Source organism: Onychomys torridus, chromosome 16, assembly GCF_903995425.1.
Source record: "Onychomys torridus chromosome 16, mOncTor1.1, whole genome shotgun sequence".
NCBI classification, from domain to species: domain Eukaryota; kingdom Metazoa; phylum Chordata; class Mammalia; order Rodentia; family Cricetidae; genus Onychomys; species Onychomys torridus.
In genome coordinates, this window is record NC_050458.1 from 49,222,946 (window position 1) to 49,239,733 (window position 16,788).

Consider the following 16,788-nt stretch of genomic DNA (forward strand, 5'->3'; position numbering starts at 1 on the left):
TGTGGCGGGAGAAGCTAGGAACATGTCACCAGTGACACCTCCCACTCCATACTCTCTGTAGTCCAGACTATGGGCTCCCTATTCCATGGGGGCCCCTTTAGCACCCAGTGAGAGTCCCAGTTCTCAGATGAGTAGACCGAGACAGTCCTGTGAAATGTCCCAGGTGTGGCAGGGTTCTGGGGGTCCTTTAGCTGGGGCTTAGCACACATGTGAATCCCCAAGTCTTGTCTGGGAGGAGGCAGGTGTCACTGTGTGGACTCCCTCCCCTGTGCCCTCAGTGTCCTGAGGTGGGCAAGACATAAAGAACTTCAGCATCAGCAATGAGAACAGATATCTCAGGAGCCCAGAGAGGTAGCAGGAACCCTAGGGAGCTGGTCATCACTGGTTGACTTCATGCTGACTTGGCCAAATTCCTGTCCTGATTCCATGATGGCTGTCATCATCACCCACCCTTTAACCCACTGCCCAGAGTACAGGTCATGTCCTGCTTGTCCATGGAGTACCTAACTTACCCCTACTCAGGCCTGAAGTTCTCAGCACACACCAGGCCCTGGTCTCTCACCTAGCTTTTTCTTCCTAGTCACCTTCCATGCTAGACTCTTGCATAAGGACACGGACACACAGAGAGGGTCAGTACTAGCCCAAAGTCACACAGCAAGGGGTGAAAGAGCCAGAACATGGGCAGGCCCGAAGGGCTTCTGTGGGGCCTCTCTGCAGGGAGAGTCACCCTTTCCTGCTCTTTGAGATACTTCAGGCTGGACACAACCCTGGACCCTGCACCCCGGTTTCCACATCGACCCTGTTCCTGGCTGCCCCACCTCACAACACCTCCCACACCAGATCTGTGTGGCTCAGTCCCCTTGCCTGCCTGGGACTGTCATCCCCACAGCAGCCTGCACTTCAGCTTCTGGGTGGTATTAAGAGCCCAGCCATAAAGGAGGCCAGCTCCCTGAGCTCCTGCCCGCTGCCCCTGGAATCCACCCTCCTGAGCCAGGCCAGAGATAAACCTTTTTTTTTTTTTATCCTTCTTGGCAGGCAGCACACATGGGTCTGTGTGCCCTTATCTAGCCATAATCCAGATGGACTGTGGCAGCCCAGAGTGGCTGAGTGCCACGCAGGGCACACAGTCATGTGACCACCTTGAGGTTGGGGCTGGGAGGTTACATCATCCTTGAGGTTAGGGGTGCTATGGTGTCCCCCAGTGCATAAGCAAGGGTACAGGGTGGGAGTAATGTGCCCAGTTAGCTCTCGACAAAGCTGAGACCCAAACCCAGGGAGCTGACAGGGAGCAGGAAGGGCTGTGAGTTTGGAGTCTGAACGCAGGTTCGAATCTCAGCTCCGACACTTCTTAGCCATACTTCCCTCGGGGAGTCACTTCACCTTTCACTTGGGCCACCAGGCTACTTTTGTCACTGTCCCCTGAGAGCCACGGAGGTACAAAGTTGACACCACATCAAGATCTTCTTCTTCCCCTTTTGACAGAGGCCGAGTCCCATGGAAACCAGCCAGGTGCCAGCCGAGCAAAGAGCACCAGGGTCAGGAGGGGCCTCACAGGGAGGTTCACTGTATCACGTCCTGGGTCCTTCACCCTCTACCCACCCAGATGCCAGGTCTAAGGAGTGCGGCTTACACCCCCTTCTTAGCCTAGGGGAGAAGCCCAAGGGCACCGAGTTCTAGAATGGTCTCACAGTGGCGCTGTTTATGAGCAAGACCTGGAAATAGCCCAAGGCAAGAAGATGAAAAAAACATTGTCTCAAGATGGCCAAATGCCAGAGCTTCCTCAACTGTCACAGCAAAGAATGGTCGCACCAGACATCCAGGCCACTCCAGCCATGTGAAACCAAGGGAGATGCTTCCAGCCCCAAGACTGAGCTCAGATTGACACTCTTTCACAAGGCTGAAGAGAGCTATGAAATGTATATCTACTGGATGTATCAGAATACATCCAGCTTGTGACAAGGCCCATGGAGGAGAATGGGGGGGGGGGCTCCGAGGGGACCCACAGCAGCTGGAGCCTGGCCCTGGTGAAGACAGACAGACAGACAGACAGACAGGGATATTCACTGTATCACCGCCCAACAATAAACAGGTAACCACTGACGGCACCACATGGCTATAGATGGGAGAGAGCCAGAAGCCAAGGGCAGCAACAGATCTGATTCCACGGTCTAGATCCCTCAAAACAATACAGAGCAACTCAGAAAAGTCCTACATAAATAGATAGATAGATAGATAGATAGATAGATAGATAGATAGATAGATAGATAGATAGACAAACAAACAAACAAACAAACAAACAAATAAATAAATAAATAAAACAAGACGGGGCCCAGGGAGACGGCTCAGTGGGAAAAGTGTCTTGTTACGCAAGCAAAAGGACCTGATTTTGGGCCCCCAGCACCCATGTAAAAAGCCAAGTGCAGTAGCAGGTGATTGTCCTCCCAACACTGAGGAAGCAGAGATGGGTGGATCCCTGAAGCTCAATGGCCGGCTGTATTTTGTGAGCACTAAGGTTGAGACAATGAGTGGCCCTGTCTCAAAACATAAGACGGAAAGGCAATTGAGGAAGCTCCGAAAGATACCAATGTTGAACTCTGCCCTACACACATACAAACACACACACACACACACACTTAAAAGTAAAATATAAATGTCTCAAGAGTGACAGGAAGACCCATGTCTACAGAGAACTGAGGCACACTGGGGCTCTGGAACCCAACTGGTGTTTCCTAGGGCCCTGGCTCTGACCCCAGGAGAGACTCCCCCCGTCCCGGCATCCTTCACGTGAGCCCCAGAACTCTGTCCCTTGGGAGATTCAGTTTCCTCACTTGTCAACAAGGACCAACAATCACAAATGTCCCCATATCTCAGTGCTTTGGTCTAACCTGGTAATTCTACTCCCAGAGCCCAGGTCACCTCTCACCAGCCCCACCGCATGGCTAAGGGACACCTGGCCTCTTGGGGGTTCACTCTTTCCACTGTAAATAGTTCTTCTTGGTGCCGGGGAAGGAATAGGCCTGTGCTTTCCTCCTTTCCTCCAAGAGTTCACAGTCCAAGTGGGTGGACACCACAGGGTGTGTGTGTGTGTGTGTGTGTGTGTGTGTGTGTGTGTGTGTGTGTGTGTGTGTGTAGGGGTTCTCCTGAGGATCACATGCCCACAGCAGGAGGGGGAACCAAGTAGATTTTTCTAAGACCTACCTGGAGGGGCCATCATTCCTAGGAGAGGCCTTTGTTTTGGATTCAGAATGGGAAGAGACTAGAACAGCAGGCAGGCCAGCTGGCTGGGGGATGCTCTGGGACAAGGGAAGAGTGCCAAGGATGACAAGGAGCATGGCTCTCCAGCTTGGGACCTTGGGCCAATGAGGAACCTCTCCCAGCCTCTGTGTTCCCATCTGTCTAATGGGATGGTGCTCGGGTCCCTCGGTTTCATGTCCATGCACTAAGGGTTTCATCTCCTGCTTGGCAGTATTGGAAGGTGGTCGTCAGTTCTCACTGAGCCTAGGTGAGAAGTCCTCCAGCCGCTGGGGGCATGCATGAAAGGGGTGCTGAGGCCTCAGCCCCTCTCCTTCCCCTTACTGCCTTTTGTTCTCAGTCAGCAAGTAAAGCAGTTTCCTCTACATTCCTACCACAATGCTCTGCCTTACCAGAGGCCCGAAGCGACAGGGCCAACAGACCACCGTGGGCTGATGGTCTAAAATGATGAGCCCAAATAACTCTTCTTTGTTTTAAGTTGATTGCCTTGGGTATTTTGTTGCAGGTGTGGAAAGCAGATTCCCCAGACAGGGCTGATTACCATGCCCGGAGTGTGGCTTGTTACAGATGATGGGTGGTGGGTTAGGAAGGCAAAAAAATCACGGCTCCAAGACCTGCTCGAGTTCAAACACTGCTGGTCTGATCAGAGGCCATACAGCCTTTCCTGTAAGGGGCGCTGGAGGGTGTTTCTAGGTCTCTGCCAGTCCTGTAGGTGGGAAATGGCTGTGGACAGAGCTAGTGAAAGGCAGATGCTTGTGTTCAATAAAGCTTTATTAACACAAACCATCAACCCAAGTTTGCAAGCCCTCAGGCTACCCCTGGCCCGGCAGGTCCTCTTCTCCTGGGAGCTGGGCGGAAGTGCAAGCTCTGGATTACCCCATCCTGCCTGGGAACGTGGCTACATGCTAACAGCTCGGGTGTCACAGCTCCCTGTGTCTGCAGGGTTGAGCTGCCCTAAGCTGGAGTACCCTCGGGGAACCATGTTGAACCCAGGGTGTGAGGGGGTGGGTGACAGTGCCAACTATAACAAATCAAGTCACCAAGGCAGCTAATTGACGGCAGCGGCTGCTGTTCCAACCAGAGGCTTGTCATCTGTGATCAAGTGAAGTTGCCTCTAGGCCAATCAACTTCAAATTTATGCAAATAGGACCTCCACAGAGATGGCAGAGCCACTCTCCCCACCCCAATCACAGTCAGCCTCTCAGCCAGCCTGGAGGACTGTGGCCACTCACACATCTGTCCCCAACTTGGTCCATAGCTGGTACTAATGAGCCCCGACTCACACTCCACATGACTGGCACTAAAGCTGCCAACTGTGAGCCAAGCAAGACTTGGATGTTCTTCCCAACAGTGGCAGTGGCCCCATAGATGACCTTTGACCTGGCTACTGGCCTCGGTGGGCCAGGCCAAACTGTTCTCATTAACTGTCATCCAGGATGGCTTCTCAGAGGCCTGGCTGATCACAGAGAGGACCAGGCACTTCGAAAGGCTGCAAGGAGTGGTTCTTGAGCCCCTTGGTGGGCATATGCAGCTCTTACTGGCCCAGACCTGAGCAGGCAGGTCTCTCCCTGCTGGCTTGCAATCCCGCGGCCCGTGGCACCCCAAGTGTGTCAGGCCTCCATCAGAATTCCTCAGTGGCCCGAACCCCAAATCTGTCTTGGATTATCACCTCTCTGACTTGCTTTTCACCCCAGCATGAGTCACTGGGCTTTGGGAAGTGAGACCTGTAGAGTAGGTAAATGACTCCCCAACCTGTACCCCAAACCAGACACCAGCTAAGACACAAATGTCCTATCTGAGCCAGCCATGTGGGGCCCTCACTCCTTACCCAGGCATGCCTAGGTCACTGTGTCACAGCTTCCTTTCCTCAGGACCAGACCAAACCCTCTGATCATCTCACCTGGAAGTGGGAGATCCTTGGCTCCCAAGGGTGTTCTTCTCCGGCCTGTTCCTCCTCCTAGGTCAGACCCCAGGGCTTCTGCCTGAGGGTTCCCTCCTCTGGCCCCCTCACAACAGAGAAAGCATCACTTACTGCCTCCCCTTCCCTGTACTCCTCAATCACCATCCCCCCAACCCCTGTGACCTGGAGACTAGAGATCTAACCACATTGGCGTAAGAGTAGCCTATCAGTAGCCTGTCTGTGGGCACCCGGCCTGCCCCTCCCACCACTGCCCAAGATGCCAAGAGGGGGATGATGGAAGGACCCTCTATCAACCAACCCAGCTCTGGGGGCACACACCTTGGGGAGAGCTCACTTTGGGGGACCTATCTGGGGAACTTCCTTTGTGGGGGTGGGTGGCTCACCTTAGGGGAACTTAGAAACTGTGCCTGTTAGTTTCTTCACCAACTCTACACAAGCTGCAGTTATCTGGGAACATCACCTGAGCAAAGGCCTCCATCAGACTGGCCTATGGGCATGACTGTGGTGCATTTTCTTGAATGATTGATGTGGGAGGGACCAGCTCACAGTGGGCGGTACCTTGTGGTCCTGGGTACTGTAAGAAAGCACCACCGTGAGCAAGCCATGAGAACCAAGCCAATAAACAGCATTCCTTCCTGCTTCAGCCCCTGTTCCCAGGTTCCTCCTGCCTTGACTTCCTGCTCTGACCCCCTTCCCCCCCCTCCCCCCGGTGGTGGAGGTGGAGGTGGTGGAGTGTGATCTGGGGTGTGTGAGCCAAACACAGCACTTCTTCATATTGGGTTAGCTCAGTGTTTTATCACAGCAACGGAAAGCTAACCAAGAAAAAAGCTCACTTTGGGGGCTCTCTCCAGGTGGGGACCTGGGGGGGGGCAGAGCCCCATCATGCACACGCAGAAGGCACCACGCCCCTCTAGCCCACCCTAGGAGACTTGGCCTTTTCCAACTGGAAGGTGTCTGGTTATGGAGAGGAAACTGCCATGTCTTGCAGCCTCGGTTGATGTCTGGGTATGCAGCATTCCGGAGGTCTAATTAGCACCACTTGGGGGGACTGTGGGCTCAGAACTTTCTTCCACCGGGGAGGTGACGTCAGAGGCTTTTGTGAAAGAGCTTGGCCTGCAAAAACACAGGGGGAACTGGCAACAGAGAGGAACTGGGTGGTTGGGTGCCCGCAGAGCTCAGCCACAGCTACATCCTTTAAGGACAAAGCGAAGTCAGTCTGGAAGAGAGGACCCTGCATACATGACTTAGCCCTTAGGGTGGCTTGAGGGTGAATCTTTGACCTTGGAGTGGTCCCTCTCCCTGACCGTCCTCTGTGTGTGCTCGGGGAAGACAAGGAATGGCCAGGGTCACTTGTGAGCCTCAGAGGAGAACCCAGGTCTGACCTGAGACATTGCCACTTGCAGGGGGCATGCGCCCTGTGGCCGGGTCACATGCAGCAGATGGGAACTGGGGCCATCTCAGACTTCCTGCCACGGGGCTGTCTCTACAGAGTCTCCAACTAATCCAGCCCCATCCAGGTGGCTCCTTCGTGGCCCAGGGTGGGCACTCAAGATACCTGGGACTCAAAGGTTCCCTGGTGCTCTGGCATTGATCCCATTGTCACCTGGGGAAACACCCCCTGTCCCAGGGACTGGAATCCATAGAGTCAGAGCCCCGACAGAGGTTGATCTGCTTCCACACAGTGGAACCAGGAAGCAAAGACTATCCTGGGCACCTGCTGTGCACCGGGTGCCACAAACCTCGGCACCTTAAATATTCAAAAAAGGAGGGGCCCCCTCCTCTCGTTTGCAGGACAGAAAACTAAGCCCACAGAGATGCTTTGCCTGCCTAAGATCACATGACAGCCGGGTTCCTCCTGGGGCTTAGACTAAGCTGATCTGGTCTCCACAGTTCAGAACATTTCTGAGCCTTGGCTCACCATGGCTTTGGACTTAGAGAGAAAGTGGGGTTTAGGGGAGAAAGCTGCCAGTCCCTGAACCAACCAGCTTCGGCCACCAGGAGTCCCCTCCCATACCTGTGACACATTTGAGCCACCAGCATTCCCACGGCCCAGAGGTGCCTATAGACACCTGCAGACATCAGCTCCCTACAGCCCCCGGACACCCCCTCAGGGAGCCACTCAGACACCCCCTCAGTGGGCCACTCAGGCCACCCAGGAAGTGTCAGCTTTCTGGCCTGGTCCCTCCTCCACGACTCTGCCCTGCCTCTGCATTCAGTATGTCACTTTAAAATAATTAGCTTGTGGCTCAGGTTCCAGCTGTGGGATAATGAAGAGTGGACAGCTCCACACGCCTGGGAAAGAAGGTGCTCACAGACATGGAGGTGCTACACCTTCCAGGACCACCTCCTGACCCCGGGGACAAGGCAGTAGAGACTGATCGGGCTTCAGTGCCAACCCCCACCAAGATCGGCGCGACCAGGAGCGTGACACTTTACCCAAAGCCTCATTTTTCTTCCTCTTTTCTCCCTCCTGTCCTTCGACTCACCCTTCAGATTAGAACTGTTTACTGAGCAGCTACTACGTATGCCCCCATCCTAGGGCCTGGGGAAACGTGCCAGACTAATCTTGGGGGCATCCTGGGTCCCTGGTATGCAGGGCCTTGGTCCGGTGCTTTTCCTGGGAGCTCCCCACCCCAGCAGCCTGGGGAGCACAAAGCCCACTGCCAGTGTTGACTCCCCAAGGCTGAAGCAGGGTGAGGCCCTTCAGCAAGCCCCCAGGTGTCCAGCTGGAAGTGGGTGCAGAGGAGGCGGCTGTGGGCAGGGAGGGCTGGAGTGGACAATGGGGAGGGGAGAGGCCTGGCTAGCCTTGGCCATGTTACAAATAAACTCCAGCCCAGCCGCTTCCCAGCCACGCGGAGGGAGAGAAAATAGCTTTCACACTGTATTTGCTGATTTTTTTTTTCACTCTGCTGCTTCTAAATCGATCCCGAACAGATTGTCCGATTGTTTGGATTTCAGGGGAGAAGTCGCACGCCTTTAGGCTGGTCTCTCTCCTGGTGACATTCTCCCCTCCTCTTTTAGCCGGGGTTTAGATGGAGACCCAAGGCTGTCTTGGGCTCATCCTGGGACCTGGGATCAGCAGGTGATGGGTAAGGGACTGGCTCCATAAGGGAGGGTTCTGCGTTCCACAGGGGCACCCCTGACTATGGATCCACAACGACAGGATGCCCAGGATATCTCTGCTTCCCTAAGAAGGACAGGCTCCTCCAGGCACCATGGGACCATGGAGCCTCACCCCCCAACTCCCTTGTCCAGGAGAGCACTGTAGACACAAAGCTGAGCCACAGACACAAAAGGACTACATCAGCTCTGTGATCCTGTTGCCCACAGCAGGCAGGGTAGCAACACACCCTCTTGGGGGCTCATAAGACCATATTGCACAGAGGACTGGGTCACCTGTCCTGCTAGGATGAGTTGATTAGTAATGTCTGCTTTGGGCACAGCAGTGGGTGGTGGTGACATTCATTCCACTTATTGTCATTCTAAGCCTATGCGCTGAAAGGCAGCTCTGTGCTGTATCTGAGTGGGTGGGATTCTCTGACCTCTGCTTCCACTCAGTGTTCCAAGGATGCTTTGGGATAGCCAGGCCACAATGTGGTGTGTGTGTGTGTGTGTGTGTGTGTGTGTGTGTGTGTGTGTGTCTCAAACTCATTCCTCAATGCTCTACTGTTGCTCCTTTTGCCTCTCTATCCCCCCCACCAGCACCTGGGGTATAACCTCCTCCAGGCAGGCCTCCTTGATGTCCCTACCCCTGCCAGACAGAGTTGCTCCATGTCTGTCGTCCTCAATATCTGTGAATCCCCTCACAAAGCAACCGTGCCCCAGGGAAGAGCAGGGGACTGTCGCAGCCCCACTAGAGGCTCTAACCCTGTTGGGCAGGTGTCCTAGAGGTCAGACACATGAGACAACGGACCCTCTCTGTCCTACTTTCCTGTGCTTCTTCTAGCCGAGGGAACCAGGCTTCGAGCGCTTCCCCCCTCATCTCATACCCTAGATGAAGCCCGACCACTCGGAGAAAGGTTCTGTACCTCTCCTGCAGCCCGTCCCTTCCCCAGGATGGCTACCTTGTCTTGCTGTCCCAGGCATTTAGGAAACAGGAGGTGAGGAAAGGACACTGTGCCCTCAGCCGTCTGATGTTGACCCACTTTACAAAGAAGTAAACTGAGGTAGAGAGGGGAAAAGGTACCAGGTGAGGCCACCACGCTGAGGGTGGGCCCAAGACAGAGACGGTCCTCCCTTCCCTCATCTGCTGACCAAGGCATTCTCCTCCTGCAGGTGGGAGAGGGAACGGAGCTGGCTGGGCTCCAGTCAGTCCTGCCTTAGAAAGACTCTGCTGGGACTGGCCATGAACCGGAAACAGGTGCTGTTTGCAGAGTAGCGGTATAGAGCTGCGGTCAGGAGGTGGGGGGGTGTCGCCCAGCCACTGGGGCTCCAGGGGAGCTAGCAAAGTTGCCTGGCCCTGTGGCTGCTTTTCAGCACCTCTGGCTTCTGCTGTCCCTTCTCTGTTCTGTGCCCTGGGCTCTTGAGAAGGACTGCCATCGAGGATTGTGTGGCGCTCACTCCTGTGCCTTGATGCTCCTGGGCCCCAAACCCACCCATTCCTGCAGCTCTGAGCCCAGGCTCCTCCTCTGATTTTGTTCCCCTTACAGGCGGCAGGTGCCCTCTGGACGCATGCACGCGCACAGTCTCTGCTCCCAGGGCTCTGAGCAATGACAGCACAAGGTGGCCTCTTGCGTGATGGGGAGGAAAGAGTCAGAGACAGTCCAGCATGATGGGGAAGGAAGTTCAGGCTGAAGAATGTGGCTCTGCCCAGCTGCGGGACCAAACTTTGGGACACCAAGGAGTCTGGGCCTCAGGTTGGGCCACCAATCCAATCAACAAATAGTGGCAGAGAGGAGGGGGGGGTGCTGCCTCTGCACTAGCCTTTTGAAGTTTCCCTGGGCTGCCCTGACATGAAGCTGTGGTGGTCCCCTGCCACGATCCAGTCATTCATTCATTCACTCATCTACTCACTCCTCACTCACTCATTCACTTGGCCATCCCTCTCTCCCTTCAGTTAGAACAGAGAATAGAATAGAGAAGGCTAGCTCTCCCCTGCCCTGACCTCTATAGCGTCTGTGTCATCCCATGACAGTGTGTACTGAGCATTTATTACGTACCAGACACACCTCAATCCCACAGGAACAATGAGACGAAGAAACTGGGGGCCAGAGAGGAGTCAGAGCTGGGGTGGGACAGAGGAGCCATTGATGGAACTGGTGGGGGGACTCAGAATGCCACAGTGCCTGCCTGCATCCTCTCTGCACCTGTGCGTCGGCTGTCACTGTGTTCATCCAGATACACCTGACGTTAAGATCCTGGGGCTCGGAAAGAAGCCCAAGGCACCTGGCTGGCTGACAGGAGTGGAGAGTCCCAGTCTGTCCCTGCCTCTTCACCCCCTGCTCAGCAGTTGCCATGGTGCCGGGGCAGGGATGACGCTGGGTTTCAGCATCCTTTCCTGATACTCCAGTGACAGCTACCATTGTGGATACGGCTGCTGCAGGGGCCAGGGCACCATGGGCTTGCTTCTTCCGGGTCTCCTCAACGTTGAGGCAGCAATGGCAACAGAGTGACAGGGATTTACATCACAGAGTGTGGCTTCTGAGAGGGCTGGCCCGGACCACTGAAGGCGGCAACAAGTGCATTCTCCACAGTCGCCCATTTTGCAGGTGAGCAAACTGAGGCTGCAGGGCTGCATAACTTACCCGGGGTCCCCCAGTGAGCAGCATGCGGAGGAAAGGCATGTCCAGAATGGAGCTCAGTATTGCCTCCAGGACTCCCAGGACTTGTTGCCTTGGTGATGGGCCCCAGCACAACAGCTGGGCTCGGTCCCAAAAGGGCTCCGATTCCAGGCAGTTACACCCAGCAATGCCACATCCCGGACCTGCTCCCAGAAGCCTGAACCATCTAAACACCACAGCAATCTAAACAAGGTGATGGGGTTGTGGGCTTCCTGCTGTGCTGACACAGGCTGAGCCTCTGGGGCCCAGATGCTGCCCTGCCTACAGACTCATAAAGCCTCCATCAGCCTGTTTCCAGGTGTGTAGAGTGGGGCTCAGAGTACGGGTGGGCTTGGGCAGCCCCAGGCCCCACATCCCGAAGTCCAGTCCCTACCACAGCTCAGGAGGGAGGGCTCCCGAGCCAGTGTCTGAAGCTCTTCAGTTTAGTGATGAGTTTCAATAACAGCCTCTATGCTACCCCCACCCTCCCAGAGACCTCTCAGTCCAGGGTCATGCCGCATCTGTCTGTGACTGGCCAGAGTCCCTCCGGCTCTCAGGTCTCAGCTCTCCTGAGAGAATCAGAAATCTGCTTCAAGCTGTCTAAGGGTGTCAGGTGACAATGGGCACAAAGGGCTAGGAAACAGACACATGTCAGGCTAGATTGCAACAAAGGAAATGTATTCAAGCCTGAAGATGTCACTTTGGGGCCAGGCCTCTATGGGACATATAACATTCCTTTTAGAAATATCCTCTACCTCCTCTGCTGGGCATGACTCCTGCACACCCTTCAAGATGCCAGCTGAGGCTCCCCTCTCCAACAGCCCTCCCGGGCCCCTCTTGGGTACCTCTGTATTCCTGCTTCCAATCTGCCCAGCGTAGCAGGGCAAGTGGGTCAAATTCTCTCTGCCGCTCTGAGCCTGGCTCCACACAGGCATGCAACGTGCTCTGGGAGTTGGGAGTGAATGAACGCTAACTATACGCTTGTTCTCAGCTGGATTCCAGCTGCAGGTTCCCAATGAGCAGTCCTCATCGCTGAGGAAGCATGCCTGGGGGCACGGACGAAATGCTGGAAGGACTCTGCCTTTCATTTGTGCTGATGTCTAAGAAAGCAGTGTTTTATCACGAGCCCCTCATGCATCCAGGAGCTTCAGGACCTGGCACAGGAGTTGAACTCTCCCAACCCTACTTCCCAGTACAGGGCTCTCAGCCAGGGCTGCTCTGCCCTCCTGTAGCCTTCCTCTGTCTATTCCTAAGAGGCCGCCCGGCAGGAATAAGCAGATTACGGAGCTGGCGTTTAAAAGACCGTGATTGCCCTTGTTTTCCAGAGAAGTGTGAACAACCAAAAATTTTTTTCTCTCCCAGGGCTCACAGAACTTAATTCACTGTTAAATGGGTGTCATTTGGGATGTTCAAAGACTATTTCTCTATTCTCCAAGATGTGTGTACCCATGTCTTCTGGGGTCAGCCATGCAGGCATCTGGAGGGTGGTGCTCAGCCCTCCCACAAGGGGGCAAGAGCAAGGTGCTGGGCACATGGGGAACTGTATGCCCTATTCATTGAGACTTACTTTGAAAATACAGATGGGAAAAGACACAGATGGATGAGTGTTCGCATGGCCAGGGAAGGGATTCCAAGGTAATTCTCAAGACTTGGCCTGGGTTGGGTGGGGGGAGTAGAGAAAGTCCACCTTTTAAGGCATTTGCACCTGAACCTCCAGGCTCTGAGTGACCCCCACTATCACTGGCTTGATAACCTTGGCTCTCAAGGACCTCCTGGAGATATGACCTGTCCACTCAGATTCCCAGTGTCCACATCTATCTATCCATCTCTGAAATAGGCTATGGAGAGCGGGGTTCACAGGCTACAGTTGTCAATGCCCTCAGAACTTTCCAAGGCAAGGTGTCCCCAACCTGCCAGGGACAGGCTAAGTCAAGATACCTAGAGAAGGACGTGATTATCCTCAAAGGGAGGGAGTGGACTGAGGTGTGTGTCTATGGGGGCAACATCAGCAGGACCAGCGCAGCTGAGACAGCCAGGGCCCGGTTGGAGATGGTCCATTCAGACAGCCAGTGCTGAATGAGGACCTGCCCCTGGTTGTATCTAGATGGGGCTTCCTAGGGGTAAGTCTGACAGGCCTAAGTTCCCTGCCACCTTGAGGGGGGGATGGGTATCATCTAAAAGCAGCTACAGCAAGGGGCCTGGAATGTGGTGAGCTTGCTGGAAGGAGGCAAGGGTAGGAAAGAGAAGGAGGAGGGAAGACCTTATCCACCAGGCCGGTAAGAGCAGCACCCACAGGACAGGGGACACACGACGCACCAAGGAGGTGTGACCCAGCACAGGCAGGACAACCTCCTCAGTCACACCTGCTGCCGAGCTTCTAGAAACCACTGTATAGGACAGTGGCTGGGAAGTAAGGCTCCATGATGCTTAGGGATTGCCATAGCAATGGAGGATGAATTATCAGAGGTAGAGCACCTCCAAGAAGGAAGGAACCACATTCTGAGACCTGCACAAGGAGAGCAAACAGGGTGACACAGGCGAGAAGCCCCCCAGTAGTGTCTGCGGAGCCAACTCCTTCCTCTCTCGAGGGTCCAAGGCTAGGTTCCACACAATGTGGCCTGGTCCTTCTGTAGCAGGGTGTCAGCTGAGCTCTGATTAGCAGCCTCTCCAAGCCAGGTCCTCAAATTTGTACAAAAGAACCAGCAAATGTATCCTGGGCGGTGGGGGTGGGGTGGGGGGTGGGGGTGTGGGTGGGGGTGGGGCTCGTGTGAGAGTCCATAAGACACACAGCACCAAGCTGGGCTTTGCTCCGAACAATGGCCCTTCCTGGCGCCGCCTGCCTCACGGAATCCCATCGCTGCAGCTTAGAGTCTGTGTCAGCGAAGTCCCTTCCTGCAGGCACAGGCAGCTGACACAGCCAGGCCGGGAGTCCACCTGCCACCTTCCCCCAGAAGCCAGGCCCCAGGCACAGGGCGCAGGAGAAGGGCCAACAAGGGCTGCGTCTATGCTAGAGGGGCCCATTCCTTCCTCTGCACACCTCTTCCCAGTGCTCCCCTCTGGGAGCCTTGAGACCTAGGAAAGCTTTGCTCCTCACTGACCGCCCTACTCCCCATCTCCACTCCCAGGCTGAAGATGGGGGTGTCCGTTCCTAGGGCCCTGCCATATCACCTCCTCTGCCCTCCCTATCTTATAGTGTGGCCTCCCAACCCTCCCTGGTTAATGGGGGCCTGTCCCCTCCCTTCCCTCCACAAGTTTGCTTGTGGAGAGTTCACCTCCCTTCCTCTAGCTAATCCTTGACTCTCTCCACCCTACCCTCTCCTGCATGCATGCCCACCTCTTGTGCCCCCGCGATCAAATGGCTCATCCGGGCCTCTCCTCAGCTGCTACCTTGGGAGCCATCAAGGGCAAGGCCCAGGCACGGGGGCCACTGAAGAAGGGCAGTGAGGGAACAGATGGATGGCAGGTGATAGGGAGTGGCCCCTCAGCTGCCTTCCGTTTGGACAGGTCCCAACTGCTTTCTTTTCTCTAGCCTCCTCCATAAAGGGCTGAGCAAGCAGAATTGCCCTCAACCCCAACCTTGCCCCTCCTCCCAGCCCAGCTGCCCCAGTAAGCCCCAGGCTGGATGGCAGAACAGCAGGGTGACCGTTCTCAGGAGCTTATCTCCTGGACTCCCAGTCTGTCAGTTCTGTGGCCACCCTGATAGACGACAGAGACAGCGCAGGAACCCAGAGTGCCTGTGAGGTTAACAGTACCATCTCCCCCACCCCCACACACCTTGGCTGGCCCACAATGGTGGCTCCCGCCTGTAATCCCAGCCCTTTGGCGGCTGAAGGAGGAGGATGGCAATGAATTTAAAGCCATCCTGAGCTACAGCATGAGTTCCAGGCCATCCTGGGCTACAGCGTGAGATCATGTTTCCACAAAACAAAAGACTAAGCTAAAACAAAATTAAAAAGAAATCCTGATCGAACGCTTTGGGCTTAGCTTGAGCCGCGAGGTTCAGGGGCCGCTGGGCAACAGAACTTTCTAGTCATCTCCCAGCTTCTCCCTCCACCAGGACAGGCCCCTCAAGCAGCCCTGTGTAGAGGAAAGAAAGATTTCCCTAGGGCATTTTCAATCACCCCCCCCAACCCATAGGGCATAGACAGTCTCAAAGGGTCCCAGGCACCTTTAGGCAGTTGGCATGAAGCAAGAGAACAAAGTGACAGAGGGGTAAAGTTCTGGGTTGCCTGACTCTGGGTGGAGCCCAACTTGCAGGATCACCAATATTTAGAGTCATAGAGTGTCAGTGACCAGGGCATCTTAGACAGCATCCGGGGAAAGAGGTCCAAAGACCGGCCTGGGGTCACACATCACCACTCCTCACAGGGAACTTCCCCTTCTGTCTTACAGATGAGGAGGAGATGGTCTCAGAGGAGTTGAGAGCCTTGCTCAAGGTCACACAGCCTCAAGAGAGGTTCCTGTAGTTTCCCACGCGCAAGGCACTTTTCTCTTCCTATGCTGGTCCGGGGTTCCTGGGCAGGAGCACTCACTAAACCCAAGGCTTCAGAAAACAGAAAAGTCTTGGTGGGGGGGCAAGGATTCTTAAATATAAATACTCTCGGGACTCATTATGTAACTGTGGTTGTCCATCCCTCCATGGCCCCAGGGGTCTGACTGGGGCAAAAAGCACCCACTTTGGCACCCACCCAGGGACCAGAGCCTGGGGGACCCCGTCAATAACCAGACTCCGTTTGGCCCATCAGGCAGTCAGCGCTGCTCCTTCCGATGAGAACAGTTGGAGGCGCCAGGATACGCTGTACCCCCCTTCCTTTCTTTTCCCCTCTGGCTGGATAAGAAATACTAATACTAATAATGATAATAATAATTAGAATAAATAGAACCCGAAGACGCTGGGGTCTCGTCGCTATGACAACGGCTGGTGCTAATGAGCTTTTCGGAGGCCGCCGCCGGGCCACCCAATCCCGGGCGCGGGATTACTATCAATCCGGCCCTGGAAGGCGGCGGCGGCTCAGCCTGGGGGTCCCCGGTGTAGCCAAGCCGGGAACCCAGGCAAGCCAGCGGCTCCCAGCGCGGCTCCATAGCCCTGCCCCGCGCGCACTGGGTCCCCAGCCGTCCGCGCTCCACGGCGACTCCCAGCCTGGCCCCGCTGCGGTCTGGGACAGTTGCCCGGATCCGGAGACCACCACTTCGCCCCGCCCCGGCGTCCCCGGCGCCCCTGACGCTGTCCGGCCCGCACCCGCCGCCGCGCGTGGACCCCGCAGCCCCGCGCCCAGCTCACCTCGTGCCCGCGCCGGTCTCTCCTCGCTATGCAGCCGGGAGCCGGCGCCCGCGGGAGCCGCCTGCAGGGGCGCGGGGCTGCCCACGCGCGCCGCCGCAACAGTTGTCTGCCAGGCTGCGGGCGCGTGGGGCTCCGGGGCTCCGGCCGCGCTCCGCCCGCTGCGCTGAGCCCCACGCGCGTCCCGCGCCGCGTTCAGCCCGGCCGCCGCGCCCTCTGCTGCCCTGTGCCGGCTCGGCCTGCGCTCCGCACGCTGCTGCCTCTCTCTGCCTTTCTCTCTCTCTCTCTCTCTCTCTCTCTCTCTCTCTCTCTCTCTCTCTCTCTCTCTCTCTCTCTTTCTCTCTCTCTCTCTCTCCACCCCCCGCATCCCCCCCCCACGCCCTAGTCTCTTCCCTTCTCCACCTTGCTCTCGCTCCGCCTTTGTTTTTTTTTTTTTCCCTACATCTCTCTCTTCTGGCTCTTTCTCCTCACCCTCCCCTTTCTTCCCTCTCTCTCATCCTTTCGCTTTCTTCCTAGCTTTCTACTTTTTCCTCTCCCACTCCGTCTCCCCCTCCTCCTCTCCTCCAGTTTCTTCCTTC

At 55.8% G+C, this 16,788-nt stretch overlaps 1 protein-coding gene across 1 annotated transcript in view; it reads right to left on the reverse strand.

Moving 5' to 3' along the window:
- The window catches only part of Shisal1 (shisa like 1), a 61,414-nt gene extending 44,915 nt beyond the window's left edge, over nt 1-16,499 (reverse strand). The window contains exon 1 of the mRNA XM_036208205.1: nt 16,214-16,499. The gene's annotated coding sequence lies outside the window, so the exon portion shown is untranslated. The remainder of the gene's footprint in view (nt 1-16,213) is intronic.
- Nucleotides 16,500-16,788: the final 289 nt, after the last annotated feature.